General features: G+C 34.7%; 3 pseudogenes; all 3 read left to right on the top strand.

The window, feature by feature from the left end:
• LOC138927031 (large subunit ribosomal RNA) lies at positions 1–3,184 on the top strand (annotated as a pseudogene).
• A 5,434-nt stretch (positions 3,185–8,618) lies between these two features.
• LOC138927030 (large subunit ribosomal RNA) lies at positions 8,619–11,802 on the top strand (annotated as a pseudogene).
• A 5,360-nt stretch (positions 11,803–17,162) lies between these two features.
• Positions 17,163–23,490, top strand: LOC138927032 (large subunit ribosomal RNA; annotated as a pseudogene).
• Positions 23,491–24,564: the final 1,074 nt, after the last annotated feature.

Raw genomic sequence — 24,564 nt, 5'->3', positions numbered from 1 at the left:
TAAACAGAAGACCGCCAGTATTAATATATAAGCATATGGTTATGAATACATATGCATATAACATATATGAAAATATATGAATATAAAAAAATATATATGGATATGAAAATATTTATATGTATATGAAATATATGGTAGGTGATGAGGATAGCCTACCATATAATATAAAATATAATAATTTAATTATATTATATTAAATATGGAAATATTAAAAATATATTAAAAATATTAAAAATATTTTCATATGGATATGCAATCGTATGGATATCCAAATATGTGTGGGAAAGTCATACTTCCCATACAATAAATGACCGGATTGACGAAACCGTGTTCAAAAAGGTATATAGGGTAGGTGGTGTTCGGCCTACCAATATAATATTAAAATAATATTATATTAAACAGAAGACCGCCAGTATTAATATATGAGCATATGGTTATGAATACATATGCATATAACATATATGAAAATATATGAATATAAAAAAATATATATGGATATGAAAATATTTATATGTATATGAAATATGAAAGGTTATGATATAATGTGCCCAGTGGGCCACTTTTGGTAAGCAGAACTGGCGCTGTGGGATGAACCAAACGTAATGTTACGGTGCCCAAATTAACAACTCATGCAGAAACCATGAAAGGCGTTGGTTGCTTAAAACAGCAGGACGGTGATCATGGAAGTCGAAATCCGCTAAGGAGTGTGTAACAACTCACCTGCCGAAGCAACTAGCCCTTAAAATGGATGGCGCTTAAGTTGTATACCTATACATTACCGCTAAAGTAGATGATTTATATTACTTGTAATATAAATTTTGAAACTTTAGTGAGTAGGAAGGTACAATGGTATGCGTAGAAGTGTTTGGCGTAAGCCTGCATGGAGCTGCTATTGGTACAGATCTTGGTGGTAGTAGCAAATAATCGAATGAGACCTTGGAGGACTGAAGTGGAGAAGGGTTTCGTGTGAACAGTGGTTGATCACGAGTTAGTCGGTCCTAAGTTCAAGGCGAAAGCCGAAAATTTTCAAGTAAAAATAAATATTACAATTATTGTGAAAATTATATACTTGAATAATTTTGAACGAAAGGGAATACGGTTCCAATTCCGTAACCTGTTGAGTATCCGTTTGTTATTAAATATGGGCCTCGTGCTCATCCTGGCAACAGGAACGACCATAAAGAAGCCGTCGAGAGATATCGGAAGAGTTTTCTTTTCTGTTTTATAGTCGTACTACCATGGAAGTCTTTCGCAGAGAGATATGGTAGATGGGCTAGAAGAGCATGACATATACTGTTGTGTCGATATTTTCTCCTCGGACCTTGAAAATTTATGGTGGGGATACGCAAACTTCTCAACAGGCCGTACCAATATCCGCAGCTGGTCTCCAAGGTGAAGAGTCTCTAGTCGATAGAATAATGTAGGTAAGGGAAGTCGGCAAATTAGATCCGTAACTTCGGGATAAGGATTGGCTCTGAAGATTGAGATAGTCGGGCTTGATTGGGAAACAATAATATGGTTTATGTGCTCGTTCTGGGTAAATAGAGTTATAATCATTTATGGTTGTAACTTGTTCCCCGGATAGTTTAGTTACGTATCCAATTGTGGAACTTTCTTGCTAAAATTTTTAAGAATACTAGTTGGGTCAAACCAATTAGTTCTTATTAATTATAACGATTATCAATTAACAATCAATTCAGAACTGGCACGGACTTGGGGAATCCGACTGTCTAATTAAAACAAAGCATTGTGATGGCCCTAGCGGGTGTTGACACAATGTGATTTCTGCCCAGTGCTCTGAATGTCAAAGTGAAGAAATTCAAGTAAGCGCGGGTCAACGGCGGGAGTAACTATGACTCTCTTAAGGTAGCCAAATGCCTCGTCATCTAATTAGTGACGCGCATGAATGGATTAACGAGATTCCTTCTGTCCCTATCTACTATCTAGCGAAACCACAGCCAAGGGAACGGGCTTGGAATAATTAGCGGGGAAAGAAGACCCTTTTGAGCTTGACTCTAATCTGGCAGTGTAAGGAGACATAAGAGGTGTAGAATAAGTGGGAGATATTAGACTTCGGTTTGGTATCGACAATGAAATACCACTACTCTTATTGTTTCCTTACTTACTTGATTAAATGGAACGTGTATCATTTCCTAGCCATTATACGGATATATTTATTATATCTTATGGTATTGGGTTTTGATGCAAGCTTCTTGATCAAAGTATCACGAGTTTGTTATATAATCGCAAACAAATTCTTTAATGAGAGATGCATTCATGTATTATCGATTTGAAAATTTGGTATAACTCCAATTACTCAGGTATGATCCAATTCAAGGACATTGCCAGGTAGGGAGTTTGACTGGGGCGGTACATCTCTCAAATAATAACGGAGGTGTCCCAAGGCCAGCTCAGTGCGGACAGAAACCACACATAGAGCAAAAGGGCAAATGCTGACTTGATCTCGGTGTTCAGTACACACAGGGACAGCAAAAGCTCGGCCTATCGATCCTTTTGGTTTAAAGAGTTTTTAACAAGAGGTGTCAGAAAAGTTACCATAGGGATAACTGGCTTGTGGCGGCCAAGCGTTCATAGCGACGTCGCTTTTTGATCCTTCGATGTCGGCTCTTCCTATCATTGTGAAGCAAAATTCACCAAGCGTTGGATTGTTCACCCATGCAAGGGAACGTGAGCTGGGTTTAGACCGTCGTGAGACAGGTTAGTTTTACCCTACTAATGACAAAACGTTGTTGCGACAGCATTCCTGCGTAGTACGAGAGGAACCGCAGGTACGGACCAATGGCACAATACTTGTTCGAGCGAACAGTGGTATGACGCTACGTCCGTTGGATTATGCCTGAACGCCTCTAAGGTCGTATCCGTGCTGGACTGCAATGATAAATAAGGGGCAATTTGCATTGTATGGCTTCTAAACCATTTAAAGTTTATTATTTATATTTTAAACGACAATGGATGTGATGCCAATGTAATTTGTAACATAGTAAATTGGGAGGATCTTTGATCACCTGATGCCATGCTAGTTACATATGAAAACATTATTTAATACAATGACAAAGCCTAGAATCAATTGTAAACGACTTTTGTAACGGGCAAGGTGTTGTAAGTGGTTGAGCAGCTGCCATACTGCGATCCACTGAAGCTTATCCTTTGCTTGATGATTCGAAATATAAAAAAAATGTAAATATGCATGTGTAAATATGTATATTTAGTATAAAAAATCTTTATATGCTATATCTAAGAAAGCATATAAGGATTTATCACGGGTTGTCCACGTTTCCCTACTAATTGTGGCCTACTAACTGTTTCGTCATCTTATTAGTGACGTGAAAAATGAAAATAATATTTTTCATTTATATTGTTATAAGTCTTAAACCTTAAGACGGCGGGAGTTGAATTACTTTCGTTTAGGTAGCCAAATGCCTCGTCATCTTATTAGTGACGTGAAAAATGAAAATAATATTTTTCATTTATATTGTTATAAGTCTTAAACCTTATAACGGCGGAAGATGAATTACTTTCGTTTAGGTAGCCAAATGCCTCGTCATCTTATTAGTGACGTGAAAAATGAAAATAATATTTTTCATTTATATTGTTATAAGTCTTAAACCTTATAACGGCGGAAGATGAATTACTTTCGTTTAGGTAGCCAAATGCCTCGTCATCTTATTAGTGACGTGAAAAATGAAAATAATATTTTTCATTTATATTGTTATAAGTCTTAAACCTTATAACGGCGGAAGATGAATTACTTTCGTTTAGGTAGCCAAATGCCTCGTCATCTTATTAGTGACGTGAAAAATGAAAATAATATTTTTCATTTATATTGTTATAAGTCTTAAACCTTATAACGGCGGAAGATGAATTACTTTCGTTTAGGTAGCCAAATGCCTCGTCATCTTATTAGTGACGTGAAAAATGAAAATAATATTTTTCATTTATATTGTTATAAGTCTTAAACCTTAAGACGGCGGGAGTTGAATTACTTTCGCATAGGTAGCCAAATGCCTCGTCATCTTATTAGTGACGCGCATGATTCAATTCAAGAGATTCCTTCTGTCCCTATTTAAAACCTCACGGATATTAAAAATATTAAACATATATTGTTATAAGTCTTAAACCTTAAGACGGCGGGAGTTGAATTACTTTCGCATAGGTAGCCAAATGCCTTGTCATCTTATTAGTGACGCGCATGATTCAATTCAAGAGATTCCTACTGTCCCTATTTAAAACCTCACGGATATTAAAAATATTAAACATATATTGTTATAAGTCTTAAACCTTAAGACGGCGGGAGTTGAATTACTTTCGCATAGGTAGCCAAATGCCTCGTCATCTTATTAGTGACGCGCATGATTCAATTCAAGAGATTCCTTCTGTCCCTATTTAAAACCTCACGGATATTAAAAATATTAAACATATATTGTTATAAGTCTTAAACCTTAAGACGGCGGGAGTTGAATTACTTTCGCATAGGTAGCCAAATGCCTCGTCATCTTATTAGTGACGCGCATGATTCAATTCAAGAGATTCCTTCTGTCCCTATTTAAAACCTCACGGATATTAAAAATATTAAACATATATTGTTATAAGTCTTAAACCTTAAGACGGCGGGAGTTGAATTACTTTCGCATAGGTAGCCAAATGCCTTGTCATCTTATTAGTGACGCGCATGATTCAATTCAAGAGATTCCTTCTGTCCCTATTTAAAACCTCACGGATATTAAAAATATTAAACATATATTGTTATAAGTCTTAAACCTTAAGACGGCGGGAGTTGAATTACTTTCGCATAGGTAGCCAAATGCCTCGTCATCTTATTAGTGACGCGCATGATTCAATTCAAGAGATTCCTTCTGTCCCTATTTAAAACCTCACGGATATTAAAAATATTAAACATATATTGTTATAAGTCTTAAACCTTAAGACGGCGGGAGTTGAATTACTTTCGCATAGGTAGCCAAATGCCTCGTCATCTTATTAGTGACGCGCATGATTCAATTCAAGAGATTCCTTATGTCCCTATTTAAAACCTCACGGATATTAAAAATATTAAACATATATTGTTATAAGTCTTAAACCTTAAGACGGCGGGAGTTGAATTACTTTCGCATAGGTAGCCAAATGCCTCGTCATCTTATTAGTGACGCGCATGATTCAATTCAAGAGATTCCTTCTGTCCCTATTTAAAACCTCACGGATATTAAAAATATTAAACATATATTGTTATAAGTCTTAAACCTTAAGACGGCGGGAGTTGAATTACTTTCGCATAGGTAGCCAAATGCCTCGTCATCTTATTAGTGACGCGCATGATTCAATTCAAGAGATTCCTTCTGTCCCTATTTAAAAACTCACGAATATTAAAAATATTAAAAATATTTTCATATGGATATGCAACCGTATGGATATCCAAATATGTGTGGGAAAGTCGTACTTCCTATACGATAAATGACCGGATTGACGAAACCGTGTTCAAAAAGGTATATAGGGTAGGTGGTGTTCGGCCTACCAATATAATATTAAAATAATATTATATTAAACAGAAGATCGCCAGTATTAATATATAAGCATATGGTTATGAATACATATGCATATAACATATATGAAAATATATGAATATATATAAAAAAATATATATGAATATGAAAATATTTATATGTATATGGAATATATGGTAGGTGATGGTGTTAGCCTACCATATAATATATAATATAATAATTTAATTATATTATATTAAATATGGAAATATTAAAAATATATTAAAAATATTAAAAATATTTTCATATGGATATGCAATCGTATGGATATCCAAATATGTGTGGGAAAGTCATACTTCCCATACAATAAATGACCGGATTGACGAAACCGTGTTCAAAAAGGTATATAGGGTAGGTGGTGTTCAGCCTGCCAATATAATATTAAAATAATATTATATTAAACAGAAGACCGCCAGTATTAATATATAAGCATATGGTTATGAATACATATGCATATAACATATATGAAAATATATGAATATAAAAAAATATATATGGATATGAAAATATTTATATGTATATGAAATATATGGTAGGTGATGGTGATAGCCTACCATATAATATATAATATAATAATTTAATTATATTATATTAAATATGGAAATATTAAAAATATATTAAAAATATTAAAAATATTTTCATATGGATATGCAATCGTATGGATATCCAAATATGTGTGGGAAAGTCATACTTCCCATACAATAAATGACCGGATTGACGAAACCGTGTTCAAAAAGGTATATAGGGTAGGTGGTGTTCGGCCTACCAATATAATATTAAAATAATATTATATTAAACAGAAGACCGCCAGTATTAATATATGAGCATATGGTTATGAATACATATGCATATAACATAATATAATAATTTAATTATATTATATTAAATATGGAAATATTAAAAATATATTAAAAATATTAAAAATATTTTCATATGGATATGCAATCGTATGGATATCCAAATATGTGTGGGAAAGTCATACTTCCCATACAATAAATGACCGGATTGACGAAACCGTGTTCAAAAAGGTATATAGGGTAGGTGGTGTTCAGCCTGCCAATATAATATTAAAATAATATTATATTAAACAGAAGACCGCCAGTATTAATATATAAGCATATGGTTATGAATACATATGCATATAACATATATGAAAATATATGAATATAAAAAAATATATATGGATATGAAAATATTTATATTTATATGAAATATATGGTAGGTGATGGTGATAGCCTACCATATAATATATAATATAATAATTTAATTATATTATATTAAATATGGAAATATTAAAAATATATTAAAAATATTAAAAATATTTTCATATGGATATGCAATCGTATGGATATCCAAATATGTGTGGGAAAGTCATACTTCCCATACAATAAATGACCGGATTGACGAAACCGTGTTCAAAAAGGTATATAGGGTAGGTGGTGTTCGGCCTACCAATATAATATTAAAATAATATTATATTAAACAGAAGACCGCCAGTATTAATATATGAGCATATGGTTATGAATACATATGCATATAACATATATGAAAATATATGAATATAAAAAAATATATATGGATATGAAAATATTTATATGTATATGAAATATATGGTAGGTGATGGGGATAGCCTACCATATAATATATAATATAATAATTTAATTATATTATATTAAATATGGAAATATTAAAAATATATTAAAAATATTAAAAATATTTTCATATGGATATGCAATCGTATGGATATCCAAATATGTGTGGGAAAGTCATACTTCCCATACAATAAATGACCGGATTGACGAAACCGTGTTCAAAAAGGTATATAGGGTAGGTGGTGTTCGGCCTACCAATATAATATTAAAATAATATTATATTAAACAGAAGACCGCCAGTATTAATATATGAGCATATGGTTATGAATACATATGCATATAACATATATGAAAATATATGAATATAAAAAAATATATATGGATATGAAAATATTTATATGTATATGAAATATATGGTAGGTGATGGGGATAGCCTACCATATAATATATAATATAATAATATTTATTATATTATAATAAATATGGAAATATTAAAAATATATTAAAAATATTAAAAATATTTTCATATGGATATGCAATCGTATGGATATCCAAATATGTGTGGGAAAGTCATACTTCCCATACAATAAATGACCGGATTGACGAAACCGTGTTCAAAAAGGTATATAGGGTAGGTGGTGTTCAGCCTGCCAATATAATATTAAAATAATATTATATTAAACAGAAGACCGCCAGTATTAATATATAAGCATATGGTTATGAATACATATGCATATAACATATATGAAAATATATGAATATAAAAAAATATATATGGATATGAAAATATTTATATGTATATGAAATATATGGTAGGTGATGGTGATAGCCTACCATATAATATATAATATAATAATTTAATTATATTATATTAAATATGGAAATATTAAAAATATATTAAAAATATTAAAAATATTTTCATATGGATATGCAATCGTATGGATATCCAAATATGTGTGGGAAAGTCATACTTCCCATACAATAAATGACCGGATTGACGAAACCGTGTTCAAAAAGGTATATAGGGTAGGTGGTGTTCGGCCTACCAATATAATATTAAAATAATATTATATTAAACAGAAGACCGCCAGTATTAATATATAAGCATATGGTTATGAATACATATGCATATAACATATATGAAAATATATGAATATAAAAAAATATATATGGATATGAAAATATTTATATGTATATGAAATATATGGTAGGTGATGGGGATAGCCTACCATATAATATATAATATAATAATTTAATTATATTATATTAAATATGGAAATATTAAAAATATATTAAAAATATTAAAAATATTTTCATATGGATATGCAATCGTATGGATATCCAAATATGTGTGGGAAAGTCATACTTCCCATACAATAAATGACCGGATTGACGAAACCGTGTTCAAAAAGGTATATAGGGTAGGTGGTGTTCAGCCTGCCAATATAATATTAAAATAATATTATATTAAACAGAAGACCGCCAGTATTAATATATAAGCATATGGTTATGAATACATATGCATATAACATATATGAAAATATATGAATATAAAAAAATATATATGGATATGAAAATATTTATATGTATATGAAATATATGGTAGGTGATGAGGATAGCCTACCATATAATATAAAATATAATAATTTAATTATATTATATTAAATATGGAAATATTAAAAATATATTAAAAATATTAAAAATATTTTCATATGGATATGCAATCGTATGGATATCCAAATATGTGTGGGAAAGTCATACTTCCCATACAATAAATGACCGGATTGACGAAACCGTGTTCAAAAAGGTATATAGGGTAGGTGGTGTTCGGCCTACCAATATAATATTAAAATAATATTATATTAAACAGAAGACCGCCAGTATTAATATATGAGCATATGGTTATGAATACATATGCATATAACATATATGAAAATATATGAATATAAAAAAATATATATGGATATGAAAATATTTATATGTATATGAAATATGAAAGGTTATGATATAATGTGCCCAGTGGGCCACTTTTGGTAAGCAGAACTGGCGCTGTGGGATGAACCAAACGTAATGTTACGGTGCCCAAATTAACAACTCATGCAGAAACCATGAAAGGCGTTGGTTGCTTAAAACAGCAGGACGGTGATCATGGAAGTCGAAATCCGCTAAGGAGTGTGTAACAACTCACCTGCCGAAGCAACTAGCCCTTAAAATGGATGGCGCTTAAGTTGTATACCTATACATTACCGCTAAAGTAGATGATTTATATTACTTGTAATATAAATTTTGAAACTTTAGTGAGTAGGAAGGTACAATGGTATGCGTAGAAGTGTTTGGCGTAAGCCTGCATGGAGCTGCTATTGGTACAGATCTTGGTGGTAGTAGCAAATAATCGAATGAGACCTTGGAGGACTGAAGTGGAGAAGGGTTTCGTGTGAACAGTGGTTGATCACGAGTTAGTCGGTCCTAAGTTCAAGGCGAAAGCCGAAAATTTTCAAGTAAAAATAAATATTACAATTATTGTGAAAATTATATACTTGAATAATTTTGAACGAAAGGGAATACGGTTCCAATTCCGTAACCTGTTGAGTATCCGTTTGTTATTAAATATGGGCCTCGTGCTCATCCTGGCAACAGGAACGACCATAAAGAAGCCGTCGAGAGATATCGGAAGAGTTTTCTTTTCTGTTTTATAGTCGTACTACCATGGAAGTCTTTCGCAGAGAGATATGGTAGATGGGCTAGAAGAGCATGACATATACTGTTGTGTCGATATTTTCTCCTCGGACCTTGAAAATTTATGGTGGGGATACGCAAACTTCTCAACAGGCCGTACCAATATCCGCAGCTGGTCTCCAAGGTGAAGAGTCTCTAGTCGATAGAATAATGTAGGTAAGGGAAGTCGGCAAATTAGATCCGTAACTTCGGGATAAGGATTGGCTCTGAAGATTGAGATAGTCGGGCTTGATTGGGAAACAATAATATGGTTTATGTGCTCGTTCTGGGTAAATAGAGTTATAATCATTTATGGTTGTAACTTGTTCCCCGGATAGTTTAGTTACGTATCCAATTGTGGAACTTTCTTGCTAAAATTTTTAAGAATACTAGTTGGGTCAAACCAATTAGTTCTTATTAATTATAACGATTATCAATTAACAATCAATTCAGAACTGGCACGGACTTGGGGAATCCGACTGTCTAATTAAAACAAAGCATTGTGATGGCCCTAGCGGGTGTTGACACAATGTGATTTCTGCCCAGTGCTCTGAATGTCAAAGTGAAGAAATTCAAGTAAGCGCGGGTCAACGGCGGGAGTAACTATGACTCTCTTAAGGTAGCCAAATGCCTCGTCATCTAATTAGTGACGCGCATGAATGGATTAACGAGATTCCTTCTGTCCCTATCTACTATCTAGCGAAACCACAGCCAAGGGAACGGGCTTGGAATAATTAGCGGGGAAAGAAGACCCTTTTGAGCTTGACTCTAATCTGGCAGTGTAAGGAGACATAAGAGGTGTAGAATAAGTGGGAGATATTAGACTTCGGTTTGGTATCGACAATGAAATACCACTACTCTTATTGTTTCCTTACTTACTTGATTAAATGGAACGTGTATCATTTCCTAGCCATTATACGGATATATTTATTATATCTTATGGTATTGGGTTTTGATGCAAGCTTCTTGATCAAAGTATCACGAGTTTGTTATATAATCGCAAACAAATTCTTTAATGAGAGATGCATTCATGTATTATCGATTTGAAAATTTGGTATAACTCCAATTACTCAGGTATGATCCAATTCAAGGACATTGCCAGGTAGGGAGTTTGACTGGGGCGGTACATCTCTCAAATAATAACGGAGGTGTCCCAAGGCCAGCTCAGTGCGGACAGAAACCACACATAGAGCAAAAGGGCAAATGCTGACTTGATCTCGGTGTTCAGTACACACAGGGACAGCAAAAGCTCGGCCTATCGATCCTTTTGGTTTAAAGAGTTTTTAACAAGAGGTGTCAGAAAAGTTACCATAGGGATAACTGGCTTGTGGCGGCCAAGCGTTCATAGCGACGTCGCTTTTTGATCCTTCGATGTCGGCTCTTCCTATCATTGTGAAGCAAAATTCACCAAGCGTTGGATTGTTCACCCATGCAAGGGAACGTGAGCTGGGTTTAGACCGTCGTGAGACAGGTTAGTTTTACCCTACTAATGACAAAACGTTGTTGCGACAGCATTCCTGCGTAGTACGAGAGGAACCGCAGGTACGGACCAATGGCACAATACTTGTTCGAGCGAACAGTGGTATGACGCTACGTCCGTTGGATTATGCCTGAACGCCTCTAAGGTCGTATCCGTGCTGGACTGCAATGATAAATAAGGGGCAATTTGCATTGTATGGCTTCTAAACCATTTAAAGTTTATTATTTATATTTTAAACGACAATGGATGTGATGCCAATGTAATTTGTAACATAGTAAATTGGGAGGATCTTTGATCACCTGATGCCATGCTAGTTACATATGAAAACATTATTTAATACAATGACAAAGCCTAGAATCAATTGTAAACGACTTTTGTAACGGGCAAGGTGTTGTAAGTGGTTGAGCAGCTGCCATACTGCGATCCACTGAAGCTTATCCTTTGCTTGATGATTCGAAATATAAAAAAAATGTAAATATGCATGTGTAAATATGTATATTTAGTATAAAAAATCTTTATATGCTATATCTAAGAAAGCATATAAGGATTTATCACGGGTTGTCCACGTTTCCCTACTAATTGTGGCCTACTAACTGTTTCGTCATCTTATTAGTGACGTGAAAAATGAAAATAATATTTTTCATTTATATTGTTATAAGTCTTAAACCTTAAGACGGCGGGAGTTGAATTACTTTCGTTTAGGTAGCCAAATGCCTCGTCATCTTATTAGTGACGTGAAAAATGAAAATAATATTTTTCATTTATATTGTTATAAGTCTTAAACCTTATAACGGCGGAAGATGAATTACTTTCGTTTAGGTAGCCAAATGCCTCGTCATCTTATTAGTGACGTGAAAAATGAAAATAATATTTTTCATTTATATTGTTATAAGTCTTAAACCTTATAACGGCGGAAGATGAATTACTTTCGTTTAGGTAGCCAAATGCCTCGTCATCTTATTAGTGACGTGAAAAATGAAAATAATATTTTTCATTTATATTGTTATAAGTCTTAAACCTTATAACGGCGGAAGATGAATTACTTTCGTTTAGGTAGCCAAATGCCTCGTCATCTTATTAGTGACGTGAAAAATGAAAATAATATTTTTCATTTATATTGTTATAAGTCTTAAACCTTATAACGGCGGAAGATGAATTACTTTCGTTTAGGTAGCCAAATGCCTCGTCATCTTATTAGTGACGTGAAAAATGAAAATAATATTTTTCATTTATATTGTTATAAGTCTTAAACCTTAAGACGGCGGGAGTTGAATTACTTTCGCATAGGTAGCCAAATGCCTCGTCATCTTATTAGTGACGCGCATGATTCAATTCAAGAGATTCCTTCTGTCCCTATTTAAAACCTCACGGATATTAAAAATATTAAACATATATTGTTATAAGTCTTAAACCTTAAGACGGCGGGAGTTGAATTACTTTCGCATAGGTAGCCAAATGCCTTGTCATCTTATTAGTGACGCGCATGATTCAATTCAAGAGATTCCTACTGTCCCTATTTAAAACCTCACGGATATTAAAAATATTAAACATATATTGTTATAAGTCTTAAACCTTAAGACGGCGGGAGTTGAATTACTTTCGCATAGGTAGCCAAATGCCTCGTCATCTTATTAGTGACGCGCATGATTCAATTCAAGAGATTCCTTCTGTCCCTATTTAAAACCTCACGGATATTAAAAATATTAAACATATATTGTTATAAGTCTTAAACCTTAAGACGGCGGGAGTTGAATTACTTTCGCATAGGTAGCCAAATGCCTCGTCATCTTATTAGTGACGCGCATGATTCAATTCAAGAGATTCCTTCTGTCCCTATTTAAAACCTCACGGATATTAAAAATATTAAACATATATTGTTATAAGTCTTAAACCTTAAGACGGCGGGAGTTGAATTACTTTCGCATAGGTAGCCAAATGCCTTGTCATCTTATTAGTGACGCGCATGATTCAATTCAAGAGATTCCTTCTGTCCCTATTTAAAACCTCACGGATATTAAAAATATTAAACATATATTGTTATAAGTCTTAAACCTTAAGACGGCGGGAGTTGAATTACTTTCGCATAGGTAGCCAAATGCCTCGTCATCTTATTAGTGACGCGCATGATTCAATTCAAGAGATTCCTTCTGTCCCTATTTAAAACCTCACGGATATTAAAAATATTAAACATATATTGTTATAAGTCTTAAACCTTAAGACGGCGGGAGTTGAATTACTTTCGCATAGGTAGCCAAATGCCTCGTCATCTTATTAGTGACGCGCATGATTCAATTCAAGAGATTCCTTATGTCCCTATTTAAAACCTCACGGATATTAAAAATATTAAACATATATTGTTATAAGTCTTAAACCTTAAGACGGCGGGAGTTGAATTACTTTCGCATAGGTAGCCAAATGCCTCGTCATCTTATTAGTGACGCGCATGATTCAATTCAAGAGATTCCTTCTGTCCCTATTTAAAACCTCACGGATATTAAAAATATTAAACATATATTGTTATAAGTCTTAAACCTTAAGACGGCGGGAGTTGAATTACTTTCGCATAGGTAGCCAAATGCCTCGTCATCTTATTAGTGACGCGCATGATTCAATTCAAGAGATTCCTTCTGTCCCTATTTAAAAACTCACGAATATTAAAAATATTAAAAATATTTTCATATGGATATGCAACCGTATGGATATCCAAATATGTGTGGGAAAGTCGTACTTCCTATACGATAAATGACCGGATTGACGAAACCGTGTTCAAAAAGGTATATAGGGTAGGTGGTGTTCGGCCTACCAATATAATATTAAAATAATATTATATTAAACAGAAGATCGCCAGTATTAATATATAAGCATATGGTTATGAATACATATGCATATAACATATATGAAAATATATGAATATATATAAAAAAATATATATGAATATGAAAATATTTATATGTATATGGAATATATGGTAGGTGATGGTGTTAGCCTACCATATAATATATAATATAATAATTTAATTATATTATATTAAATATGGAAATATTAAAAATATATTAAAAATATTAAAAATATTTTCATATGGATATGCAATCGTATGGATATCCAAATATGTGTGGGAAAGTCATACTTCCCATACAATAAATGACCGGATTGACGAAACCGTGTTCAAAAAGGTATATAGGGTAGGTGGTGTTCAGCCTGCCAATATAATATTAAAATAATATTATATTAAACAGAAGACCGCCAGTATTAATATATAAGCATATGGTTATGAATACATATGCATATAACATATATGAAAATATATGAATATAAAAAAATATATATGGATATGAAAATATTTATATGTATATGAAATATATGGTAGGTGATGGTGATAGCCTACCATATAATATATAATATAATAATTTAATTATATTATATTAAATATGGAAATATTAAAAATATATTAAAAATATTAAAAATATTTTCATATGGATATGCAATCGTATGGATATCCAAATATGTGTGGGAAAGTCATACTTCCCATACAATAAATGACCGGATTGACGAAACCGTGTTCAAAAAGGTATATAGGGTAGGTGGTGTTCGGCCTACCAATATAATATTAAAATAATATTATATTAAACAGAAGACCGCCAGTATTAATATATGAGCATATGGTTATGAATACATATGCATATAACATAATATAATAATTTAATTATATTATATTAAATATGGAAATATTAAAAATATATTAAAAATATTAAAAATATTTTCATATGGATATGCAATCGTATGGATATCCAAATATGTGTGGGAAAGTCATACTTCCCATACAATAAATGACCGGATTGACGAAACCGTGTTCAAAAAGGTATATAGGGTAGGTGGTGTTCAGCCTGCCAATATAATATTAAAATAATATTATATTAAACAGAAGACCGCCAGTATTAATATATAAGCATATGGTTATGAATACATATGCATATAACATATATGAAAATATATGAATATAAAAAAATATATATGGATATGAAAATATTTATATTTATATGAAATATATGGTAGGTGATGGTGATAGCCTACCATATAATATATAATATAATAATTTAATTATATTATATTAAATATGGAAATATTAAAAATATATTAAAAATATTAAAAATATTTTCATATGGATATGCAATCGTATGGATATCCAAATATGTGTGGGAAAGTCATACTTCCCATACAATAAATGACCGGATTGACGAAACCGTGTTCAAAAAGGTATATAGGGTAGGTGGTGTTCGGCCTACCAATATAATATTAAAATAATATTATATTAAACAGAAGACCGCCAGTATTAATATATGAGCATATGGTTATGAATACATATGCATATAACATATATGAAAATATATGAATATAAAAAAATATATATGGATATGAAAATATTTATATGTATATGAAATATATGGTAGGTGATGGGGATAGCCTACCATATAATATATAATATAATAATTTAATTATATTATATTAAATATGGAAATATTAAAAATATATTAAAAATATTAAAAATATTTTCATATGGATATGCAATCGTATGGATATCCAAATATGTGTGGGAAAGTCATACTTCCCATACAATAAATGACCGGATTGACGAAACCGTGTTCAAAAAGGTATATAGGGTAGGTGGTGTTCGGCCTACCAATATAATATTAAAATAATATTATATTAAACAGAAGACCGCCAGTATTAATATATGAGCATATGGTTATGAATACATATGCATATAACATATATGAAAATATATGAATATAAAAAAATATATATGGATATGAAAATATTTATATGTATATGAAATATATGGTAGGTGATGGGGATAGCCTACCATATAATATATAATATAATAATATTTATTATATTATAATAAATATGGAAATATTAAAAATATATTAAAAATATTAAAAATATTTTCATATGGATATGCAATCGTATGGATATCCAAATATGTGTGGGAAAGTCATACTTCCCATACAATAAATGACCGGATTGACGAAACCGTGTTCAAAAAGGTATATAGGGTAGGTGGTGTTCAGCCTGCCAATATAATATTAAAATAATATTATATTAAACAGAAGACCGCCAGTATTAATATATAAGCATATGGTTATGAATACATATGCATATAACATATATGAAAATATATGAATATAAAAAAATATATATGGATATGAAAATATTTATATGTATATGAAATATATGGTAGGTGATGGTGATAGCCTACCATATAATATATAATATAATAATTTAATTATATTATATTAAATATGGAAATATTAAAAATATATTAAAAATATTAAAAATATTTTCATATGGATATGCAATCGTATGGATATCCAAATATGTGTGGGAAAGTCATACTTCCCATACAATAAATGACCGGATTGACGAAACCGTGTTCAAAAAGGTATATAGGGTAGGTGGTGTTCGGCCTACCAATATAATATTAAAATAATATTATATTAAACAGAAGACCGCCAGTATTAATATATAAGCATATGGTTATGAATACATATGCATATAACATATATGAAAATATATGAATATAAAAAAATATATATGGATATGAAAATATTTATATGTATATGAAATATATGGTAGGTGATGGGGATAGCCTACCATATAATATATAATATAATAATTTAATTATATTATATTAAATATGGAAATATTAAAAATATATTAAAAATATTAAAAATATTTTCATATGGATATGCAATCGTATGGATATCCAAATATGTGTGGGAAAGTCATACTTCCCATACAATAAATGACCGGATTGACGAAACCGTGTTCAAAAAGGTATATAGGGTAGGTGGTGTTCAGCCTGCCAATATAATATTAAAATAATATTATATTAAACAGAAGACCGCCAGTATTAATATATAAGCATATGGTTATGAATACATATGCATATAACATATATGAAAATATATGAATATAAAAAAATATATATGGATATGAAAATATTTATATGTATATGAAATATATGGTAGGTGATGAGGATAGCCTACCATATAATATAAAATATAATAATTTAATTATATTATATTAAATATGGAAATATTAAAAATATATTAAAAATATTAAAAATATTTTCATATGGATATGCAATCGTATGGATATCCAAATATGTGTGGGAAAGTCATACTTCCCATACAATAAATGACCGGATTGACGAAACCGTGTTCAAAAAGGTATATAGGGTAGGTGGTGTTCGGCCTACCAATATAATATTAAAATAATATTATATTAAACAGAAGACCGCCAGTATTAATATATGAGCATATGGTTATGAATACATATGCATATAACATATATGAAAATATATGAATATAAAAAAATATATATGGATATGAAAATATTTATATGTATATGAAATATGAAAGGTTATGATATAATGTGCCCAGTGGGCCACTTTTGGTAAGCAGAACTGGCGCTGTGGGATGAACCAAACGTAATGTTACGGTGCCCAAATTAACAACTCATGCAGAAACCATGAAAGGCGTTGGTTGCTTAAAACAGCAGGACGGTGATCATGGAAGTCGAAATCCGCTAAGGAGTGTGTAACAACTCACCTGCCGAAGCAACTAGCCCTTAAAATGGATGGCGCTTAAGTTGTATACCTATACATTACCGCTAAAGTAGATGATTTATATTACTTGTAATATAAATTTTGAAACTTTAGTGAGTAGGAAGGTACAATGGTATGCGTAGAAGTGTTTGGCGTAAGCCTGCATGGAGCTGCTATTGGTACAGATCTTGGTGGTAGTAGCAAATAATCGAATGAGACCTTGGAGGACTGAAGTGGAGAAGGGTTTCGTGTGAACAGTGGTTGATCACGAGTTAGTCGGTCCTAAGTTCAAGGCGAAAGCCGAAAATTTTCAAGTAAAAATAAATATTACAATTATTGTGAAAATTATATACTTGAATAATTTTGAACGAAAGGGAATACGGTTCCAATTCCGTAACCTGTTGAGTATCCGTTTGTTATTAAATATGGGCCTCGTGCTCATCCTGGCAACAGGAACGACCATAAAGAAGCCGTCGAGAGATATCGGAAGAGTTTTCTTTTCTGTTTTATAGTCGTACTACCATGGAAGTCTTTCGCAGAGAGATATGGTAGATGGGCTAGAAGAGCATGACATATACTGTTGTGTCGATATTTTCTCCTCGGACCTTGAAAATTTATGGTGGGGATACGCAAACTTCTCAACAGGCCGTACCAATATCCGCAGCTGGTCTCCAAGGTGAAGAGTCTCTAGTCGATAGAATAATGTAGGTAAGGGAAGTCGGCAAATTAGATCCGTAACTTCGGGATAAGGATTGGCTCTGAAGATTGAGATAGTCGGGCTTGATTGGGAAACAATAATATGGTTTATGTGCTCGTTCTGGGTAAATAGAGTTATAATCATTTATGGTTGTAACTTGTTCCCCGGATAGTTTAGTTACGTATCCAATTGTGGAACTTTCTTGCTAAAATTTTTAAGAATACTAGTTGGGTCAAACCAATTAGTTCTTATTAATTATAACGATTATCAATTAACAATCAATTCAGAACTGGCACGGACTTGGGGAATCCGACTGTCTAATTAAAACAAAGCATTGTGATGGCCCTAGCGGGTGTTGACACAATGTGATTTCTGCCCAGTGCTCTGAATGTCAAAGTGAAGAAATTCAAGTAAGCGCGGGTCAACGGCGGGAGTAACTATGACTCTCTTAAGTCGAGCTTGCAGCAAGTGGTATTCGACATCTAAATAAAAAGCTAGCGGAAATTTTTACACACCGCAGTTCCGATGCAATTTCTTCATATCGGAAGAGGGGTGAATATAAGGCAAAACTGGAACAGATAAGAGGGCAATCTGTTCCCACCCCAGAAGCATTAGAGTCGAATACCTCACAGCGCCGCCCTAGTAATAGCGAGCAAAACCGACGAGTATCAACATCATCTTCGGGACCAATCAGACCACACGAACAGACGAACAGCGCAATCCTCAGGGTACTACAGGGCTATGCCCCAGTAGTATGCGATTCCCGGTGGAGAGCCGAGGTCCTGCAAACTATCGTAGATAGTGCGCAGGTCTCGGGACAGGAAACCACTCTCCAAAGTTTATCTTGCTATCTCATGGAAATTTTTCCGCCACGGAATGAACCGCACATTCTGACGAGGCCCCGAACGGAGCCTCGAAATATGAGACAGCGTAGAAGGCAGCAGTACGCTAGGGTTCAGCGTAACTGGGATAAACATCCGGGAAGATGCATAAAGTCCCTGCTGGAGGGCGCTGACGAGTCGGTGCAGCCACCCCAGGAAATTATGGAGCCATATTGGAGACAGATAATGACCACGCCTAGCTCAAGCTCCATCGAACACGCCTCGTTCCACATGGAACATTCGTTGGAGAGGGTATGGTCCGCTGTGAACCAGCGCGATCTTAGGGCCCATAAGGTCAAATTATCAGGTTCTCCAGGCCCGGACGGGATTACTCCAAGAACTGCCAGGAGTATCCCCGACGGCATTATGCTACGCATAATGAACTTAATTCTCTGGTGTGGGAGACTTCCGTACTCCATCCGTCTGGCCAGAACCATCTTCATCCCGAAGATGGCGACGGCAAGTCGTCCGCAAGACTATCGTCCTATTTCAGTCCCCTCGGTTTTGGTTAGGCAACTAAATGCCATCTTGGCAGCCCGATTGATTAGTGCAGTCAACTGGGATTCGCGTCAGCGAGGGTTCCTACCGACCGATGGGTGTGCTGACAATACGACGATTGTTGATTTAGTTCTAAGGGAACATCATAAGCGATTTAAATCGTGCTACATCGGGACCCTCGATGTTAGTAAAGCCTTTGATGCGGTAGCTCACAAAGCGGTCTACAACACATTGGCTTCATATGGTGCCCCACAAGGACTAATCAACTACATACGGAATTCGTACGAGGGCGGCGGCACAATGCTAACTGGGAACGGGTGGGTTTCAAGGGAGTTCATTCCTGCAAGAGGCGTCAAGCAGGGTGACCCTTTGTCTCCCATACTATTTAATCTGGTCATTGACCGGTTACTTAGGTCCTTACCCAGTGAGATTGGTGCCAAAGTCGGAAACGCTATGACAAATGCGGCTGCGTTCGCAGATGATATAGTCCTTTTTGCGGAAACTCCGATGGGCCTTCAGAAATTGTTGGACACCACAGTTGGCTTTCTCTCCTCTGTGGGCCTCACCCTTAACACTGACAAGTGTTTCACTGTCAGCATAAAGGGGCAAGCCAAGCAAAAGTGTACTGTCGTGGAACGGCGGAGCTTTTTGATTGGTGAGCGCGAGGTTCCTTCACTGAAGCGCACTGACGAGTGGAAGTATTTAGGGATTAAATTCACTGCGGATGGGCGGGTCCGGTACAATCCAGCTGAGGAGTTGCAACCGAAGCTGTTGAGATTGACTCGGGCCCCCCTGAAGCCACAGCAGAAGTTATTTGCCCTTCGGACTGTCCTTATCCCACAACTCTATCACAAGCTGACCCTTGGGAGTGTGACGATAGGCGTTCTGAAGAAATTTGACACATTGGTTCGATATACCGCACGGAAGTGGTTGAGGCTTCCGGTAGACGTACCAACTTCTTTTTTCCATGCCCCCCACAGAAGTGGGGGTCTCGGGTTACCATCGTTGAGATGGATAGCACCGATGCTTCGTTTGAAGCGATTGAGCAGTATAAAATGGCCTCACCTCGAGCAATCCGAGGTAGCCAGCTCTTTCGTGGAAGACGAAATGCGGAGGGCCCGGGATAGGCTTCAGGCTGGAAGTCAAGAGTTGTTAACCCGTCTACAGGTAGATTCGTACTTGGCAAATAGGTTGCACATGTCTGTTGATGGTGGCGGGCTCCGTGAAGCAGAGCGTTTTGCTCCGCAACACGGATGGGTTGTCCAACCCACGCGTTTGCTAACAGGAAGGGAATATACAGAAGGAATCAAACTGCGGATAAATGCCCTACCCTCAAGGTCTCGTACCACGAGGGGAAGGCACGAATTGGGAAGACGGTGCCGTGCAGGATGTGATGCTCCCGAAACAACAAACCACATCTTGCAGCAATGCTATCGTACTCATGGGAGGAGGGTAGCTAGGCACGACGGCGTAGTAAATCTAATCAAGCGGGGACTTGAGAGGAAAGGCTGCGTCGTTCATGTTGAACCAAGTCTGCAGGGCGAGACCGGATTGAATAAACCCGACCTGGTAGCTATCCGACAAAATCACATTTATGTGATTGACGCGCAGGTAGTGACTGACGGACATTCTCTCGACCAAGCGCATCAGCGCAAAGTCGAGAAGTACGAGACACCGGACATACGGACGAATTTGCGGAGACTTTTCGGCTCGCAACATGTTGTTGAGTTCCATTCCGCCACTGTGAACTGGAGAGGAATTTGGAGCGGTCAGTCGGTAAAACGGCTGATTGCTTCAGACCTCCTCAGCACTAGTGATAGTCATATCATTAGTGTCCGGGTAATCAGTGGTGGTCTCTGGAGTTGGCGACAATTCATGTATCTGTCGGGATACACGCGTGATTGGACTTAATCATGCATCACGTTCATATTAAAAGCTTGCTGCCGTAGCATAACATCTAAAAACGGCATAAAATTCGCTTAAAAACGAGGCGGTTTTTAGTACGTAGGCGTCTTCTGGGTCGTATGAACCCACAAGATGAATCGTGCATGCACACTCTTATTGGCTAAATAACATCATAACCTGAGTGTGTATCTTTTGAAGATTTTTACGATCCTTAGCGAACAAAAAAAAAAAAAAAAAAAATAGCCAAATGCCTCGTCATCTAATTAGTGACGCGCATGAATGGATTAACGAGATTCCTTCTGTCCCTATCTACTATCTAGCGAAACCACAGCCAAGGGAACGGGCTTGGAATAATTAGCGGGGAAAGAAGACCCTTTTGAGCTTGACTCTAATCTGGCAGTGTAAGGAGACATAAGAGGTGTAGAATAAGTGGGAGATATTAGACTTCGGTTTGGTATCGACAATGAAATACCACTACTCTTATTGTTTCCTTACTTACTTGATTAAATGGAACGTGTATCATTTCCTAGCCATTATACGGATATATTTATTATATCTTATGGTATTGGGTTTTGATGCAAGCTTCTTGATCAAAGTATCACGAGTTTGTTATATAATCGCAAACAAATTCTTTAATGAGAGATGCATTCATGTATTATCGATTTGAAAATTTGGTATAACTCCAATTACTCAGGTATGATCCAATTCAAGGACATTGCCAGGTAGGGAGTTTGACTGGGGCGGTACATCTCTCAAATAATAACGGAGGTGTCCCAAGGCCAGCTCAGTGCGGACAGAAACCACACATAGAGCAAAAGGGCAAATGCTGACTTGATCTCGGTGTTCAGTACACACAGGGACAGCAAAAGCTCGGCCTATCGATCCTTTTGGTTTAAAGAGTTTTTAACAAGAGGTGTCAGAAAAGTTACCATAGGGATAACTGGCTTGTGGCGGCCAAGCGTTCATAGCGACGTCGCTTTTTGATCCTTCGATGTCGGCTCTTCCTATCATTGTGAAGCAAAATTCACCAAGCGTTGGATTGTTCACCCATGCAAGGGAACGTGAGCTGGGTTTAGACCGTCGTGAGACAGGTTAGTTTTACCCTACTAATGACAAAACGTTGTTGCGACAGCATTCCTGCGTAGTACGAGAGGAACCGCAGGTACGGACCAATGGCACAATACTTGTTCGAGCGAACAGTGGTATGACGCTACGTCCGTTGGATTATGCCTGAACGCCTCTAAGGTCGTATCCGTGCTGGACTGCAATGATAAATAAGGGGCAATTTGCATTGTATGGCTTCTAAACCATTTAAAGTTTATTATTTATATTTTAAACGACAATGGATGTGATGCCAATGTAATTTGTAACATAGTAAATTGGGAGGATCTTTGATCACCTGATGCCATGCTAGTTACATATGAAAACATTATTTAATACAATGACAAAGCCTAGAATCAATTGTAAACGACTTTTGTAACGGGCAAGGTGTTGTAAGTGGTTGAGCAGCTGCCATACTGCGATCCACTGAAGCTTATCCTTTGCTTGATGATTCGAAATATAAAAAAAATGTAAATATGCATGTGTAAATATGTATATTTAGTATAAAAAATCTTTATATGCTATATCTAAGAAAGCATATAAGGATTTATCACGGGTTGTCCACGTTTCCCTACTAATTGTGGCCTACTAACTGTTTCGTCATCTTATTAGTGACGTGAAAAATGAAAATAATATTTTTCATTTATATTGTTATAAGTCTTAAACCTTAAGACGGCGGGAGTTGAATTACTTTCGTTTAGGTAGCCAAATGCCTCGTCATCTTATTAGTGACGTGAAAAATGAAAATAATATTTTTCATTTATATTGTTATAAGTCTTAAACCTTATAACGGCGGAAGATGAATTACTTTCGTTTAGGTAGCCAAATGCCTCGTCATCTTATTAGTGACGTGAAAAATGAAAATAATATTTTTCATTTATATTGTTATAAGTCTTAAACCTTATAACGGCGGAAGATGAATTACTTTCGTTTAGGTAGCCAAATGCCTCGTCATCTTATTAGTGACGTGAAAAATGAAAATAATATTTTTCATTTATATTGTTATAAGTCTTAAACCTTAAGACGGCGGGAGTTGAATTACTTTCGTTTAGGTAGCCAAATGCCTCGTCATCTTATTAGTGACGTGAAAAATGAAAATAATATTTTTCATTTATATTGTTATAAGTCTTAAACCTTATAACGGCGGAAGATGAATTACTTTCGTTTAGGTAGCCAAATGCCTCGTCATCTTATTAGTGACGTGAAAAATGAAAATAATATTTTTCATTTATATTGTTATAAGTCTTAAACCTTATAACGGCGGAAGATGAATTACTTTCGTTTAGGTAGCCAAATGCCTCGTCATCTTATTAGTGACGTGAAAAATGAAAATAATATTTTTCATTTATATTGTTATAAGTCTTAAACCTTATAACGGCGGAAGATGAATTACTTTCGTTTAGGTAGCCAAATGCCTCGTCATCTTATTAGTGACGTGAAAAATGAAAATAATATTTTTCATTTATATTGTTATAAGTCTTAAACCTTATAACGGCGGAAGATGAATTACTTTCGTTTAGGTAGCCAAAT

The sequence above is a fragment of the Drosophila bipectinata genome, unplaced genomic scaffold (genome assembly GCF_030179905.1).
Source record: "Drosophila bipectinata strain 14024-0381.07 unplaced genomic scaffold, DbipHiC1v2 scaffold_148, whole genome shotgun sequence".
NCBI classification, from domain to species: domain Eukaryota; kingdom Metazoa; phylum Arthropoda; class Insecta; order Diptera; family Drosophilidae; genus Drosophila; species Drosophila bipectinata.
The sequence above is the reverse complement of the archived record's forward strand: the minus strand, read 5'-3'. Positions and strand labels throughout refer to the sequence as shown.